Below are 17,933 nucleotides of genomic sequence, written 5' to 3' on the forward strand. Positions count from 1 at the left end.
ACGTGTTGTGGCTTCTGGCCCCGCTACAGAGTCCAAAAGTGGGGGATGGGCTTTCCTCTCCTTTTGAGATCTTCAGGGGTATAAGTCATTGTATTTAGGGATGACGGTCTGCAGCGATCACTCACTGGCGAGCCTGCTGGCCAGCCTGAAGGAAGACCCGTTCCATCTGCCCTGGTCAGTAGCACACCTCCCTCCTCCAGCCGCTCCCCGCCACCTCCTGGACTGTGCCGGCTTTCGGCGCTTTTATTCATCTTGCTTTTCCTTTCACTTCTTGAAGTGTATTTCAGACCCTGAGGATCGAAGTAAAAAGCAACTTCCCTTGCAACCCTTTCCTTTCTGTTCGGGGTGACCTTTATTCTCAGTCTGCAGCCTGGAGCCCAGCTCAGGGTTGAGCACTGCAGTCCCACAGCATTGGGCTTCTTACCAACCATCCAAACATCTTCTGGAGAGAAACTCACTGGAAGCAGCCTCCCAGCATGAGTCTGGAGCTGCTGGGTCGAGTTTCACAAATAACGTAGATACGCCTTCTGTCTTATTTTTTTATTGCTCTTTTCAATGCCCTCTGACAGTGCGTTCAGGCAGGCTGACAGGGAAGGGGATAAGCAGATTGAGAAATGCCACAGAATGCTTTATGAAGCCAGCTCCAGAGCTATACCCGCATTTAATATAAATTGATTTATTGAATCAAGCACAGAAGCCCTGTTACAGAAACCCCAGGCTTTATCCTCTGGAGGACCACCTAATAAAGCAGCCCCAACGGGCACTCCTCATTAGCTTTTCCACTGAACCCCAGGCAGATTTTAAAGGGACAGTGTCCCTCCTTTGGGCTGACTCTATGTTGGCCACGCCTGTGGGTCTAATTAGCTGAGCGTTATTAGTCTTACTAGGAAAGCCTGCGTTGTCTAGCAGCTTGACTTTTGAGTTTTAAGGAGTAATTGGAAAATTCAAACCTCTTCCTCTTCTTGATTTTAATCACCTTTAACCCAGTCTTTGTAAATTTACCTGCAGATGGCCCTGATGCCCATCGTTGAGGCACGGAAGGAATTTTCCGGTCCCTCCTTGGTGTAAATCCTGACGTTACTGTTGGGCCGCAGACCTCACCGAGGAGGCTTTTTATACTCACCGGGGAAATAGCACATTTTAATTTTATAATTACTTCACGAGAAAGCAGGCCATTCCCGAGTTAAACCTGGGATTAATTTCCTCCTAGCAACTTGTATTTTCAAATTTAATGATTATGGGCCACCTTGGCTGCAGCCCGATTACTGAAAGCAATCTGGAAATCTGACTTTGTGGAGAGAAGAGGGGCTTGGATGGCATTTCAGAGAATTTTAACCCCAAACCTCAGTAGATTGTAGTAGATGGGGATTGGCCAGAACGGGAATTACGTGCCTGAGAAGTCCCCGTGTTCCCAGCTCCACTGGGGCCTGGGCTGAAGGCAGAGCCGGTCAGCCTCCCGTCAGGAGGGTCTGCTCCCGGGCTCCCAGAGCAGCGATGATGAATGGTTATTTGCGAGGTGCATGTTCTGCATCTTTTCAAGATTTGCGGCTCTGGCTGTAGGAACAGCAGGGAGGAAAGCCGGCCCTGCTGCGTGTAGCACATCTCCCGACAGTGATAAATGACTCCTTGCTCCCCGCCCTCCTCCCTGCCGCCCTGCCCATGAGGCCAGGAGACGCTGAGAGATCTTTGCAAATGGTTGGAAACCAAGACAGGCGTTGTCAGGCCGCAGAGAGGAGAAAGAAAAGAGCTGCCAAACCAGCTCGCTCCCTGCTGGTCGTCCACTCACCCTTTACACGCTCCTACGACTCTCTCTGCTTTAATGATAAGTGTAAACGTGTTGTTCCTAAAGTGGCCAAACTACTTCCAAGCTTCTCCTTCCTCCTCAGACCCTGTGAACAGTCACAACGCTTATCTGTGCCCCTTCATATACCTCCGAGAAGCGGGGTCTCTGCCGCTTCTCCGCGGTGATCATTGTTTAGGGTTGTCCAGTACATGGGTGGGAGCAACTTAGCTCTCCCAGTCATCTGGGGAAGTTTTAGGTTGTCAAGTGCTTGCCCAAATCCCTGTTAAAATAGCCAGTGTCCTTTTAGCCAAGGAACCCCAGGACCCACTCGTTTTTATATTTGACATGCCTTTACTGTACATCTGAGGCATATTAGACATTGCCTCGTAGTTAAGAACAAGGGATATGGAGCCAGACCGCCTGGCGGGGACAGTCCCCAGGTGTGGCTGGGACACATTGCGTTGCCTCTCTCTGCCTCAGTTTCCCCATATGTAAATGGGGCTAATGGCCGAGCATATGAATCAGATGGCATGAGTTAGTCTGGCTGATCGCGTTGACCAGAGCCTGGCATGGAGTAAGTGCTGTGTGTGTCTGATAATATAATCATTAGACGTTATGGAGGTTGGAAGGGCCAACAGGATCTGACCCTTGCCTCGGGAGGTTTACGGCCTAATAGTATGTGTTGAGATGCTTGTTTCTCAATTGTAATGAGAGGCTAAAAACCTAAAAGAGAAAGGAAGGCAGTTTAGAGAAGCAAGAGACTGAAGATCAGGGAGTGCTGGCCACTTCCGCTGGGCAGGTCTGTCCGACAGCTGCTGTGCCAACTTCTTATCTATAAGAGACCCCCCCCCGCCTCAGTACAGTCAGAAACCCCTCTGTCACTGGGGGCTGCTGGGTAAGGTGTTTTTTGTGTTACTTGCTTGTGGGGGTTTTTTTTTAAATCCATCCACAGACTTTCCATCTGCCTCTGTGCTGGACCTCATGAGGCACCGCTGCATCCCTCCTGAGCCACAGCCCAGGAGCCGGCTTTCCAAGACCCTCAGTGGCCAAAGCGTGTCCCCACGTAGGAAGGATCTTGTCAGATAAGGCTTTGCTCACGTCATAGAGGTGGTCAGCTGGCCCAGGAACTGGCTGGCTTTCTGGAAATTGATCAAATGATATTTTCCATATAAATCTATTCTTAAAATCTCAGGAGTGAGGGAGGTAGATCTGTTGAAATTTGTGCATGAATAACTAAAGCAAGACAGAATATAGGGCTTACCAAAAGGGGGTTTGAAGAAAAAAGGCCCTGTGGCTGTGGAAGAGGGAGCAGTGGTTTTGAGGAGGGGGGGTAGGGACTGGGGAGGACTCAATGGAGAAGGTCATGTTTGAACCAAATGTCTGAAATAGGAGAGGAGTTTCAAGAGGGTTGAGGGCAGGAGGGAAGGACATTCTGAGCAGAGTATATAGCACAAGTGGAAGCCCAGGGGCATGAAAATAAGTTGTGTGTTCTGGGAATGTGGAAGCTGAAGGTAATATTCAAAATATTTTGATGGTCAACATGGAGGAATAGGCTACATTCCGGTCCTAGAAGCCCCCCTGCTGTGCCAGGCATTAATTCTTTCTCCCTCGCTTCATTGCTGCATGAGGGCCCTCTCCAGCTGCAGCGAGCGGGGGCCACTCTCCATTGCGGGGCGCAGGCTTCTCATTGCGGCGGCTTCTCTTGTTGCGGAGCACGGGCTCTAGGTGCACGGGCTCAGTAGTTGTGGCGCCCGGGCCTATCTGCTCCGCGGCATGTGGGATCCTCCCGGATCAGGTCTCGAACCCGCGTCCCCTGCATTGGCAGGCGGATTCCCAGCCACTGAGCCACCAGGGAAGTCCGCATTAATTCTTTATTTACTATATCATGGGGACTTTAGGGGAGAATCCAGAGCAGCAGATGGGGGCAGTTGGGGACTTGGGACAGTCATTATTTGCTAGCCAGTACAGGAGTTTGTCAGTGTTTTCGACCTCCGTACTCACTTACTGGTACCTATCAGCTAGATAATATTCCTGATGGTAGCCTAACATAAGTGAGGGAAACTTTGAATGTCATGCTGAGGATGGTAATAACTAACATAATTTTATTTTCCCACCCTTGAGAGCTCTACACCTCTATAAAGTATGAAAATAACACACAGCAGGACAGAAATATAGGGCTGACAGTATATTTAGAAGGACATATGGTCCAATTCTCAGCCTATTTATAAGATCCTGTTTTTAAGGAAATTCCAGAGAAGTGAGTGCTAGAACAGTCCAACAAATTTCCAGGTACTGTACAAGCCTGCCAAGGAAACATTTTCCTGTGTCCAGCCTACACTCCTCAAGTTATAACATTTCACTCTCACCAGAGAGAGATAAAGTTTTTCTTTTCCCTGCCACCCCTTCTCTGCCCACCAGGTTTCAGAGTAGGAAATCAATGTTGCTGGTTTCAAGCTGACAATCCCATAAAGGTGCTAACTCACCATGGCTTGAGGGCCTCTTCATCAGAGTCAGCTGGGGTGCGGGTTTAAACCCCTGGGTTCTGGGCTTACCCCAGGAATCCACATAGGAGAGTTGGAGAACCACCACTCCACACCCTGAAAGATCTCATTCTACCTTCATGTTCCTCTGACCTTCAGACAAGTCAATCTAAGACTTATTCAGAGCAAGGCAAGGTCTTATGTCTGTCCCTCGCTGAAGAGCTAAGCACGCGTCTTTCAGTAAGAACTAGAAATGCTGGTAACACCTCCCGTTTCTATCCTTCACCTTGTTACTCTGGCAAAGGCAATGAGACTCTGCCGGCTCTCGGTTCAGATTCCACCAGGATTAGATCAGCCGTGCTGCCTCCCCAGTCAAATCAAGTGCTGCGTATCGTGCTCAGTGGCCTGAAGGACAGAGTACTGGGCTTTATCTATCTCTGTGGGGTGATTAGTTTAACTGTTACTTACTCATTCAGTGAACTGGGTGTTGTGCTGGGTTTTGGAGAAACAAAGAGGATAAAAATAGTCCCTGACCCCATGGTGCTTACGGTCAAGTGTAGGACAAACACATACCCAGACCAGCAGAAGAATGTTGACCCACGAGGAAGCTTTTTCACCTGGAGTGATTATTCAATAGACTTTTTTTTTTTTTTTTTTGTGGTGCGCGGGCCTCTCCCGTTGCAGAGTACAGGCTCCGGACGCGCAGCCTCAGCGGCCATGGCTCACGGGCCCAGCCGCTCCGCGGCATGTCGGATCTTCCCAGACCTGGGCACGAACCCTTGTCCCCTGCATTGGCAGGCAGACTCTCAACCACTGCGCCACCAGGGAAGCCCTCACCTGGGGTGATTATTAAAAACATTCCAGAATCCCTGAGGTCCTGGGCTCTGGGTGTTTTTTTAAACCTCCCTCCCAGGTGATTCTTGTATATCCTTAAACATTGACCTTGGGCAGCCCCAGTTATTCTTACCATGGCTAGGACGAGCAGCAGCTCGCAGAAATGATTGATTAGCAGGCACTGGGCACACTGGGCTCCTTAGCAGGTTTGTAACTCCAGCTTCCTGCTTATCCTCCTGCTGGTGCTTGGGAACCTCTTTGTCTACCTGCGTGGACCAAAGACTGTGTTCAGGAGGGGGCTGTGGATGGGACCTGAAGGGGGGGATAAGGAGTGACGAAGCCCTTAGGTGCGAACAGTTGGTCAGAGTTGAATTGAGCCTTTCTTTTACTTTATTGGCACTTGTGCCCGTAACCTGGATAGGTAGTTCAGGCCTCAGGCACGGTATAGATACGTGGGCTAGGTCAGCAGACCATGCTCCCGGGGTATCTAACTTGCTGGTTTCTCATTCCTGTTCATCCTGAGTAAATGGTACTCCCTCCCCAAATTTGCCTAGTCCTTCTGGGTGGCCTTGGATCCCTTCGTGAAAAACTGGGCATCTAAGTGTGAAGATTTAAGGTCTCTCAATCTATAATCAACAGAACGACTTGAGAGCCAGACCTCAGGTTAAACCTAATTCTGCAGTGACCTTGAACATCCACCGTATTGTCAAGGGAAGAAGCAGTCCGAGAAGGTGGTATGTTTAAACTTGCATGCGACTTACTTCTGTAAAAACCTGGAGAGGGGTAGACCCTAAAATTTTTTATGATATACTCTGAGGATGAGATAGTAATTAAGCATTCTTGTTGCATATCATGCCATTTTATGGTATCTACACAGATCCACAGCTCTTCAAGGATGGGCAGAGGACCGTGGTTAAGAGCACAATGCACTTTGCTGCAGACCTGGAAATGAGCTTAACCTCTGTTGTTTCCTAGCAGTGTGACCTCCATTTTCTTTACTTGTGTAATGGGGTTCATGTTAATACCTGTCTTAAAAGGTTGTTCTAAAAATCATCTAAGTTTAAAAAATATAAGCGCTTAGAACAGTGCCTAGAGCGAAGCAAGTACACAATAAACGTTGGGTATATTAGGATTCCGTAAGTGTTAGGGGTGAGGTGATGGCGGAAGCTTTCACAGTTGCTGCCTTTGCAGTCCATCATCTAAAGCAGTAGGGCCACCCTGATGCAGGAGCTGAGAGCGCTATGTTCCCCCCACTGGTAATGTTGGCAGCCCTCACCCCAGGCCCGTGCTTCTTACCCTGGGGCTCGAGTAATGTGGGTGTTAGCTGAGGATTCCGGAAGAGTACAGTCATCCACAGGATAAGCATCTCATTCAGCTGAAGATTTGGGGGTGGGGGAGGATATTTTTGAGCTTTGACATAAATGTTGTGTGTGTATGCTTATGCAAAATTCTCATCGCTTTTTAAGAAAGAACAGAAGACTTGAAAAAGCATTGGTGTTTACTCTGAGATACTTGAGCTCGGCCTGTTCAAGGGCACTTGAATGGAAATATTGAAAGGATGTAGCATACGTTAGCGTCCCAGTGTGTAAGTGCTTCTTCCAGGGGATAACAGTAGGACTTGGTGCTCTGGGCTACAAATCTCTACATGACCAGAGAGAGAAGCTTTGTGAGGCAGGGCTGCAAGACCAGCATGGAGGAACTGGCCTCTGCAGTAAAACCCTCTTTGTAGCACACAGTTTGCTAATTTCTCCCCACCATTCATGGATATGGGGTCAATTTTGGTTATTTCCTGATTTGTATATATTGACTTGGTCTCATACGACATAAAGGCCGATGTCAATGAAATTCATGTTTGTTTTAGAATGAATGGTCCCTGAGGAGGCAGAAATCATTCCATATTTGTGTGCTCATAAAACAAGGATCTCTGATTCACACCTGTGGGAGATCTAAATGTTATTGATTAGAATGTGAAGCTCTCCTAGCCAAATGCTAATGCACACCGAGTGGATGCTGAATCAGAAATCATTTCCAAACCTGAAATTTCCCTAAAAGTCATCCAGAATGTTTTGTCCTGACATATTATTTGTTCTGTTTTGCATGTGTACCTGATTGATTCTATTTTCAGTAGACTGATTCAAAGCATTTTTCTCCATGTGAATCCTTTTCCACTGCTCACCTTGGGCCCATGAGTCAAGAAATGACCCTTACTTTATTTAACTCCATATACCCAGCACCTGTGTGAGTGTCTGGCAGCTAGTAGGTGCTCAGTAAATATTCACGAATGAATCCGGTAGAACCTGTTGCTCTCATCTCCGGTCAAAGCCTGATCTCCTCATGTGGAGCTACCAGGAGCAGCTATCCAAATTCCTTTCTACACATTTCCAACTGGGAGTCGGGACCCATTTGGCGTTTGTGAAATCAGTTTGGTGTCTGGAGATGTGCATTTTAAATTAAGTTGCACTGGAGAAAAGAAATTATCAAAGTGGATACCACATGGTGAACATAAATATTGTTTTCTGAGGTGTGTGTTGGTGTACACTGGGTTAACAAGATCGATACGTGTCTTTGAAAGTCATAGAGTGTGAAACCTCTGCTCTAAGCCAGTGGATGCTCCTGGGGAACATGGACCAGTGACGTGAACGCAAGCCCTGTTGTGTCTTGCCGCCACCAGAGGCCTGGCGGTAGGAAGAGGAGTGTTTAGGCCACAAGAGAGGCATGGTTACCACTCGCAGAACGCCAGGCGGGCTCTGGTCCAGGCATACTGACGGGAGGAAGGGGAGAGGTAGGCATTTTCCCAGGGCTTGCGGGTCGGCCCTACTAATGGGTACCGGCAGGGGCGGGGGGGTGTGTTCCCTCAAGGGCAACTGCAATGTCAGGAACAGAGCTTGCCCCCCATTATGAAAAGTTTTCCTGCAGAGAGGGCCGGAAGGTTTTCCCTTTCATTGGTTTCTCTCATCACAGCCAGCCATACACAAGCTGGGCTGCACGGCACCTGCCAGCTCTCTTCAATTACATCACCAAATATTAATCACACTCTTAAATTCAAGCGTGCTGTTTGTGCCTGAATCCAGACTGTTGCACTAGATTAGCACCAGCGCATCAACTTGTATATAGCTTAGGGCCTGCAGGCTTCAACTAATTTAAATGACAGTCCAGGGACCGAAAGGAGAAAATAAAGTGGCATTTGTTGGTGGAGGCTTGGCCTCACAGGGGGACTTTCCCAGGAATCAAGTAATTAAGATACCCATTGACAACAACTCCTGACACATAAATCCAGGGACTCAGTGCATCAAAATATGACCCCGTCCCTCAAAACTCAGGTCTACAAATAAGGAAAGCCTGCTTGTATATACAGTGGTGAGCCTGTGTCAGAGAGGATGCTGCCCAGAGGCATTAGAGAGGATATTCCTAACCCCCGGCCTACCTGCTAGGTAGGGGATGTTTCTTAGCCTCTTGCTACTCGCCCCGGGGCCCTGAGCACGGCCTCTCAGCCTTACTCCCCGGCTCTGACTTAATGACCTCATTAAGTTTGGTTCACATTCACCCTCCCTGACAGTTGGGGGACATTTGCCCAGCATATTAAGATTTCATCCAAAGACAAATTTAAGAAATTTGGGGGGAATTTCTTAACTGTGAATCTTTGAAACCAGGAAACAGGACCTCTTAAAAGAAGGCATTAAAAAAATAAGAGACCCGACAAAGTACCAAAATCTTGTGTTGCCTTAAAGAAAACGCAAGCATGGATATTCGTACAGGGAGGAGGGGGCGTGGGCCGCCCACTGCAGGGCCATCTCCAGGAGCAGGAAGCAGCCTTCACTTTCTGAGCTCTGTGGTTAGGCTTTGGGCTCGACTCCTTTGCAAATACAGAGGGCTGGCAGGAAAAAGGAAGAATGAGGTGATTGCCAATCCCACGTTGCTTTTTCCAGGAAGGTCTGGGGGAGGATGGGTGTGGAGAGAGCTGAGTTGGTGGGAGAGCCGCTGTGGATTCCGTGAATTGCTAAATTGAGGTCATGCCAAGCTCTTAAAAGCCACGGGTAGCATTTGGGCTCTCAGCATGTGTCTGTTCCTGACCATCCAGGCCTCGGTGATGTTTCATCCCAGGCCTCCTGGGATTCAAGCTTCTGTTGAGATTTGGTTGTTGGAAGCCAGAGACGGGGACCAGAGCCTGAGACGCTCTGTCTACCATCCTCCATCCAAACCTGCTCAGCCCCTCTGAGATGTGCCTCTGTCTGCCTAGGACTTAGTTTCTGTCTGGGCAAATGAGACTTCCTGGGGCTTAACCTCCCTCCTAGAAGGGCGCTGAGCTTCTAGCTGAGGGGGGAAGATTCTCCATTTGTGACTATTTCAGACCAACCCAAAAGCACCCCCTTTAGATTATTAGCTCGGAGATACCCTTCTGAGTCTCTGAGTCTCCACTTTCCAGTGGAACCATAGACCTTTCCGGATGAAAGTTGCACAGGTGCTCTCCTTCATACTTTGGTATCACTAGCAGCAGTAGCAAAAGTATGAATTGGGGTGTCTCGGGGCCTCAGCAGGAAGCAGTTTTCCTGGGGGAATGTGCTGTCCTCCTGCCTGTGGGGACCGGTCATCTGTGCTCTACCTCCCCAGTGATGAGGGACGCTTCTAAGACTATAATAGCCACCACTTAGAGTTAAATAGCACCTTATCCTTCTTCACAAAGGACCTTCCCAGACATATTTGCATTTAATCCTTGGAAACTTCCGTGAAGAAAGGCAGCTGAAGAAGCAAATGCAGTGAGGTTGCGGGACTTTGCCAAGTTCACACAGCTAGTCCACGTGAGGACTCAGCTGTAACTTCAGAACCTCTGACTCTACGCCCACAGTGGGCTCTGCCAGGCGGGGAGAATCCAGGAAGAAAGACTCCCAGGGGAGGAGAGCCGTCCAAGGCCGCGTCAAGAGGTCAGCGAGTGGAAGAATGTGACTCACTGGTGTGTGTCACTGGAGCCGCAGGAGTGGACGGTCAAGATGAGGCAGCCCCTGAAGGAAGAGGGTCCATCACAACCCTCGGAAGCGGTCACATTCTTCTTAAATGACTTTGAAGTCCCACTAAGGAAATTAAGACTTAGGGAAGCAACTGCTGTTTCCATCCCTCTTTCTAGTTAAAAGTCAGGACTTAGGAGAGAAGGGAGAGCATGGGAAGTGATCTGTGTGGATGGTGCCAAAGCATGAACGTTGGGTCCCTGGCCTGTGGATTACGAAGTCAGAGTGGGGGCTGTGGCTGGGAATGGAGGAATCCAGCAAAGATGAGAAAGAACTTTCTGAAGTGGGGACTTGCCTTCCCAAGTAGACTTTCGCCTGAGTTAATATGGAAGAAGAACATTATCTAGGTAACACCGTAGACCCTGGAGAACCACTGCACCAAAAGCTACCATTCTGGAGGTGATGCCTAGGAATTACCACGAGAAAGCGATAAGCAAGAAGATCATAAACACCATTTTTATAACTTTGTGACTATCTACAAATTCGTATTGGCGATAAAAGGGAACCTAAAATTTTAATATAACGGAGTAGACAAAAATCCAAGGTATCGCTGATGGAACTCAACTCCAAATTTCAGCCCCAGAAAAGCTTGCTGTTAAGGAAGAATGAGCGGGGAAGCGTGTGCTAAAGAGGAGGTGGCAGCCTTTATTCATGTATTCATCCATTTAGCTAGCGTCTACTTTACATCCACAATGTGCCCGCACGGTTGTCGATATGAGGATAGAACAATGAATAAAACAAAATCCCTGGCTGCGTGGAGCTAATGTTTTAGAGGGGGCGGCAGAATGAGTAAATTAATAAATACGGTAGTTTCCGACTGTGCTGTGTAAGTACCATGAAGAGATGAGACAAGAGCAGAGAGCATCATACTTTTAGATGAGCGGCTGCAGAAGGCACTCTGAGGGATGCCCAGGAGCTGGCTCTGTGAGGGTCTGGAGGAAGAATGGCCCAGGAAGAGGGAAGGACGAGCCCCCGTGGCACATTTAAGAAACAGGAAGAAAGCTAGTGTCCCGAGCGTGTGGCAGAGTATAAAAGATGTCAGAGCAGTGTCAAAGATCAGACCATGGAGGGCCTCATCGCTGGGTTATATTTTAAGATGATAGAAAGCCATTGGAGAATTTTAAGCCGAGGAGTGATGACGGTGGATGAAAAGAGAAATGGCTGTGGAAGATTTGCTTGCAGGTGTCTCGGCCAGTCTGAAAATACAAGCAAAGGTTTTTCCGATAAAAATTCCAAAATGGATACAGAGATGAGACGTGTTCATCCAGGAGGAGTCGTATAATTGCTACTCATCAGAAGGGTGAAAAGACATCACTGTGGCTGCCGGGGGATCTCTTGAGTTCAAACGTTCAGTGAATGTGTCTAAAACATATACTCCAAGGAGCAGCACACAGCGAGGCAAGACCAGAGCAGGAAGGGGACGTGCGTGTGAGCGGGCATGGGCTGAGGCTTAGAAAGCAGCCGCTGAAAACAAGACTTTTTGCTTTTGTTTTGTGAATACATAAAAAGAAAATACGACAGGGCAGAATAAATCCACTGCCTGGAGTAAGTAGTATTCGCTGATTTGCTCCCTTCATCGAACATCTGTTGGGCACTCATTATGCACTGAGCAGTCTTTGAGGTACCAGGGATGTCACGGGTAGCAAAACAAAAATCTCCGTCCTCAGAGAACTTACGTGGGGGGGGGTGTTTTGTGAATACATAAAAAGAAAATACGACAGGGCAGAACAAAATAGGTAAAATACTTAAAATGTTAGGTGGCAGGAGATGCCTGAAGAAAAAGAAAGCAAAGAAGGGGAATAGGAAGTTTGGGGGTGGGGAGTGATTCTTTAAAGAAGGTCATTTCATTACTTGGCTTTTATTTCAAGTGTGATGGGAAAGCCATTGGAGGGTTTGAGTAGGGTAATGACGTTATCTGACATTTTAAAATAATTACTCTGGTTGCTCTGAGAATAGAGGTAAAGGACAAAACTGAACGGTTTTCAACACCTTCACTGCCATCACTGTAGCCGTGGCACCATCCTCTCTTGCCTAGATTATTGCAGGGAGGCCCGATGAGGCAATTGCAGTGCTGTAGGCCGAAGGAGATGGTGTGACATGAGTAAACAAAATACTCAACTCTTGTTGTGTTTCCTTCTTACTAGAGGATCAAGAAGGTGAGGCATTTTAAGCTGTTAGCAAGAAAAATATTGCAAACGTTTGCCACAAGCGGAGGCTGGATCCAGAAACAAGAGTAGGAGAAGGTAGTTAGAAGCGCGGGACCAAGTGGGTGGGGGGGACCTGGCCTGAGAGCCACAGCAAAGGAGTGAGAGGGGAGGTGACTTAGAGTGCAGATCTCAGAGGATGCAGCCCGTATGACCAGGTGCTGATGGGGAGCAGTGAGGAAGGTCATCAGGAAGTAGGTAGGAGTTGTAAGGTCAAGATTCCAGAAGCACCATCACAGCCTGTAAAGTTGCTGAGAATAGCGTGCAGGGGAAAGAATGGGAAAGCAATCTGTAAACCTAAACTGAAGTCCTCAGGGAAGGTGGGAGAATGCCCTGAAAGGGGAGGGAGGGGTGTGGGAGCAGATGCGGGGAGGCAGCAGGAGAGCTGCAGTCTGGAAGGGCCAGGCTGATGGGGGAGCAATCAGTGCCTCTCTCTTGCGTTAGGAGTGAGAGCAGTTGGAAGGATCAGCATCCCCTGGAGGTGGTTGTAATCTGCAGAACAACTTGGGTTCACGAATAAGTCAAGCTCAATTAGCAATCTCCAGCGTTTTGATAGGGTGTGTAAGCTGGTTGATCGTGGCAATAGTGTACACGGATGTATTTTGACTTTGTAAGGAAGTTGATGGTTTCTTCTCTTAGTCTTTGGACAAGATGGAGAAATACTGTGTGGACAGCAGTTCAGTTGCTTCATAGATGGCCTGAGAGCTATACCCAAAGAGTCTAAAATTCATGACTCTGGATCAGTGTTTTCAGCCTTTCTTAGTCCTAAATCACCCCCTGCCCCACCACCCAGTAATTTAAACATGGATATCTCATTGTCTGCCCTCTACTGTTGAGTCTGTCTTCTATGTTTCCACCAGACAAGAACACGATTTTTCAAATTGCACTTACTTTCATCCACTTGCCTTCAAAAAATGTTGATATACCCTTTGTCTGGTTAGGTTGACCTGGAGGAAGGTCTCTAATGGCTTGGTTCTGCTTAGCATTGCTGGTTTTCTCCTTCAATGACCCGGATGAAGATGGCAGAGCTGGTTATCAAATTTAACGTGACATAGCATAGAAGGAGAGCTGATTTTTTTGGATGAAAGGATTTGGATTCCTATGTCCCTTGGTGGGTTGGAACGATGGACTGAAACTGGCAAGATAACAAGGGCAATGGAGTTTTCCACTCAAAGTAAAATATTCATCGCGTAAGTGTAAACTAGAGGAAGACGATGAGTCAAGAAACCTTCTCAGGTCTTTTTTCTTGTGGACTGACTGGGCTTTCGTTTGGTTGGGTTTTTTGTTTGTTTTCCCTCGTCGTTTCATTATATGACCCTAAACCACGCAGAGACGTGTACCTGCACATACCGCCAGTATAAGCTGCAGTAATGTAAAAAAGAGCAAGGTCTGAATCAAAGAAGTAATCATTTCATTCTTTTGTGGACCACATCTTAAGTGTTTTCAGTTCTGAGTGCAATTCTTTGAGGACTGTGACAAATTAGAAGGCTCCGAGAGGGCCCCTCGCACGATATTTGGTGCTCAGGTAATAAATACTGGTTGAATGGATGGTTAGGGATGGTGCCTCAGGTCCTGTGAAGGACAGTTCATGAGACTAGGAAAGAGGAAACTTTGAGATAGCTCTCTTCAGATATTTGCAGAGCTCTGAAGTAGAAGAAAGACTAGATTTCTTTCATGTTTTCCCAGAAGACAGACCAACACACCAATGGGTGGACTGGGTCCATTTAAAAAAGAATTTCCCGGGGCTGTTCTCCAGTGGCACTGCAAAGTTCGTCCTGTAAAGTTCCTCGGACAGAGACTGTCTACAGCAGCCCATTTGATGACAGAGGCCAGGGCCAGCGTGAGGGGTGTTGAAGGAGGGATTCCTGCATTTGGGGTACAGCCAACTTAGTGACCTTCTGGTTTCTTCCAGAGCTGAGCTTCTCCTTCCAGTGGGTCCAGATCAATGGTGCCTTGTCTTTTCAGCTTTGCAGAATCAATGCTGCAAGGGAAACTATTACACTTACTTTTAAAAATGTTTAATGGAAACTTCTGAGGATACCGCCTGGAGTTAGGGAAAGCCCTTTAATTTATTCAGCCCTTTTTAAGCCTTGCATTATTTTTTTTTTCTCATCTCATCCTTGTGTCAGTTGGCCTCATAAATATTCATAAAGGAATTGACCCCAAATGAGAGTCTAAATATCTTTCCTAAGCCTTTCAGTTTTGCTTTCTTGTAACAAGTAATTATTTGAATATGATCTCTGGTCAGTTATATTATTGTAAACTAGTGAGTAATCTATTCGGGGAGGGTTTTTTTTGGGGGTGGTGGTGTTGTTTTTTGGCCACACTGTGAGGTTCGCAGGATCTTCGTTCCCCAACCAGGGATTAAACCCGGGCCCCGGCAGTGAAAGCGCTGAGTCCTAACTACTGGACTGCCAGGGAATTCCCTGTTTTGGGAGTTTTTTAAAAAACTTAATCAGGATTTCGGAAACCATAGGATTTGATGTGAACGAATAGACTTTAGCTGTTCATCTTAGGCCCTAAGTCTATGTCTTAGAGCTCTCAAGCTTCCAACCTCTCTTATCCTCTCACCTCCCCCAGCGGAGAGGAGTGGAAGCCAAGGACACTTGGGAAGCGTACAGATTCAAGCCCACAGCCTAGACATGGACTATGGATGTAATATGAACAGCAGAAACTGAGGTGGCCCCTTAAGCTGCAGGACAGATTGAGGGAGGCCTGCAGTCTGTGGGAGAGGACTCCGTCGGACTCCTTGGCCACAGGTAAAATGACCTGGGAAGCGGTGGCTTCCGCAGCTTCCCTGTGTTCTTCCCTGTAGGCTGTGTTGGGGAACAGCTGCTGGTTTTGTCCCCTCATGGTCCCCTTTTGCTCCACACAGAAAACTCCCCTTCCTTTTCTGCCAAAAGTTCCCCATCATTGCCTGCTTTTTACCCACTGAGAGGTGGGCAATAATGGTCTCATTTGAGACTCTTCAACTACAATGAGAAACCTGCAGAGCTAAACCCTGACATCACATTTCTTTGGTGTGTTTTCTGGGACAGTCTGAGTTTAGCTTAAGGGCCGCTAACACGGGATACGGTCTTGGGAGAGTAACATAACCTCGGTCTCCTTATCTGTCAGATAGGACACTGCAGGGTCTTTGAGAGATTTTAGACATGGTATGCAAATACCCAGCCCAGTGTCTGGGCTTGTACAAGGTGTTCATTAAGTTACAGCTGCGGTCACTATTATTAGCTATCATTGATTTACACCGTCTTTAATCACGTTACCAGTTTTAACTCTTGAGTATTTTACTCTTTGTTATTTAAGACTTTAACCATGGCGGGAAGTCCGCTTACTGTCACCTGATGAGCTGTGCTTCAGACTCTGAAAGCCTGCGGAGGGGAGGGTGCTCTGCTTTCTCTCTTTATTTGTAGTTATTGACCCTGGTCATCTGTTGGGGAGGGGAGGGGAGGGGGCTCGTATCTGATTGAAAACCAACAATGGCAGGAACAGAATAAACCTTTCTTTTCCAGAGCTGTCTTTTCTATTTTCAGTTTTTTTGTTGTTCTTGAAGATGAAGAAACAGGGGCTAAAATGTAATATTAGCACTTGTGGCGGTCTTGTTCCTGTGGGTGACAACTCCAAGATGAGTGTTTGCCTTTCAGAGCTGTGGTGACACAGACTTCACGCTCCTGAAATTCTCTGCCCTGAGAGAACTCGATTACCTGGGCTTATGGTAGAGTCAGAGGACAGTTTTTTATGCTGCATTTTCAAGCTTGTCAAGAGTGTTCGTAGCCTGTCTCCACTGAGCTCTAAGAATTTCCAGTCCTTGATTCTAGAGCTGCCACCTTCTGCCTCACGAGTGATTCCAGACTCTGTGCCTGGATCTCCAGGCCCCAGCCCCTCCCTGGGGACCGTCCCCACTGCATATCCTCCTCTCTGTCAGAACCTGTCTTCTTACTCTCCACACTTCCTCCCTTCGCTCCCCAAGCCCTGGTTGTGCCCACCGCACAGCCTGTCTCAAGCCATTACCCCCTTTCCCTTGAGCCATGTAGTCTGTCATCTTTAGGGTCAAGGTGACAGGGGGCTTATTGCTCAACTGATTTTGAGTGTTAGCTAATGATTTTGGTCTCTAGTAGTGGTTCTCAACCGTGGCCGCACACTGGAATCACTTGGGAAGCTTTTAAAAAATTCCTGGTACCTGGGTCCCATCCCCAGAAGTTCAGATTTAATTGCTCTGGGATGTGACCTGGGCATCAGGATTTTTCAAGCCTCCCCAGGTCATTCCATATGCAGCCAAGATGGAGAACCACTGGTCTACAAACTCGTTCAATCCCCAAGCTGAGTGTATTCTAATAATAGCTCTGTTTGGTCCCCAAGTGACTTGGTTACCACAGTGTCTTAAACAGTTCATGGGAGTATAGAAACATCAAAGTAGCTATTTCCACCTTGTGTTTGGTAGATTTGGGGGAAGGAAATAGTATGGTTCCTTTGTCGAAAATTCAATCCATGGCATACCGCTGGGCCCACTTGACGGCAGCAGCGGCAGCAACTAGCTTTTATCAAGCTCTCAGCATGTGCCAGGCACTGGGCTAAATGCTTCCTAAGCTCGTCACATTCATCAGCCCATTTTTATCCTCACAGCAAGCCCAGGAGTTTTTGGCCTCTCTACTTAACGAGGAGACTGAGGTCCAGAGAGGCTTCTCCGCTCTCCCAGGGCTCTACAGAAAGCAGTGCTAATCTCAAGTGCAGACACGTCCAGTGCCAAAACTTCACTGTTCCTCCACCCTCTGGGAAAGAACTTAACCAAATAACTTCCTGGAAAATAAGGATGTGCCTGCTTTAGTTTTGGGGTTGAGCCCTTTTTCAATCGGGTTGCATTCTTTTGTATAGCAAGCTCCTTCATAAATTTGATGTCGGGTTCACTCCCAAGCTGCCTAGATATATCCAGGACCAGGGGGCACGTCACAAATTAATTGTTTTCATGTACTCAGGAGATATTAGTTGAGAAAAGCGTCTTGCTTCTAGCCTCTAGCCTAGCAGAACCTACCCCATCTGTTACTTAATCTTCCTGCCACTTTTCTGAGGAATTGAATAGGCAGTGCTGTGCCCACTGTGCAGAAAGGGGGACTGGTGTGCCACGTATTAGCTTTCTACTAAATACTAGCGATAGCTACCACTTCCTGAGTACTTACTAAGTGCCGGGTTCTGTGCTAAGCTCTTCACATCCTGTGTGGTTATCCTCATTTACAGATGAGGAAACGTAGACCCAAAAAGGTGGAGCTACTTGCCCAGGGTTATACAGCGGGTAACTGGGTACCATGTTTGCTTGTTTGTTTTTTAACTTCCTTGTGAGCAAAGTCGCAAGACGTGGCCTTCGTCTGCTCTCTCACCATAGCCTGGCCAGCCTCTGCTGTGTGCGTCGTGGCATCTGGACAACCGTGTCTGGAATAAACCATCGAAGCGTAAAGTGGATTTTCTTTCTGTGTGTCGAATGGCCATTTAATAGCTATCGTGAAACAGGATTTTCTGCCAACCTTGAATATCAGGCTGAGGTCAAACAGGCTCTAAATGTTCCTTCTCCAGCCATTCCAGTACGAGGCTGCTTTGGCGTAAACAACCCCTGGAGGTGAGAACCGGCTCTTGGAGCAGT

General features: G+C 47.7%; 1 protein-coding gene across 2 annotated transcripts in view; it reads left to right on the forward strand.

Annotated features, from left to right (window-relative positions):
• The window catches only part of PPM1H (protein phosphatase, Mg2+/Mn2+ dependent 1H), a 250,417-nt gene that overhangs the window by 193,990 nt on the left and 38,494 nt on the right, over nucleotides 1-17,933 (forward strand). The window lies entirely within an intron of this gene.

Source organism: Neophocaena asiaeorientalis, unplaced genomic scaffold, assembly GCF_003031525.2.
Source record: "Neophocaena asiaeorientalis asiaeorientalis breed wild unplaced genomic scaffold, Neophocaena_asiaeorientalis_V1.1 scaffold134, whole genome shotgun sequence".
Taxonomy (NCBI): Eukaryota; Metazoa; Chordata; class Mammalia; order Artiodactyla; family Phocoenidae; genus Neophocaena; species Neophocaena asiaeorientalis.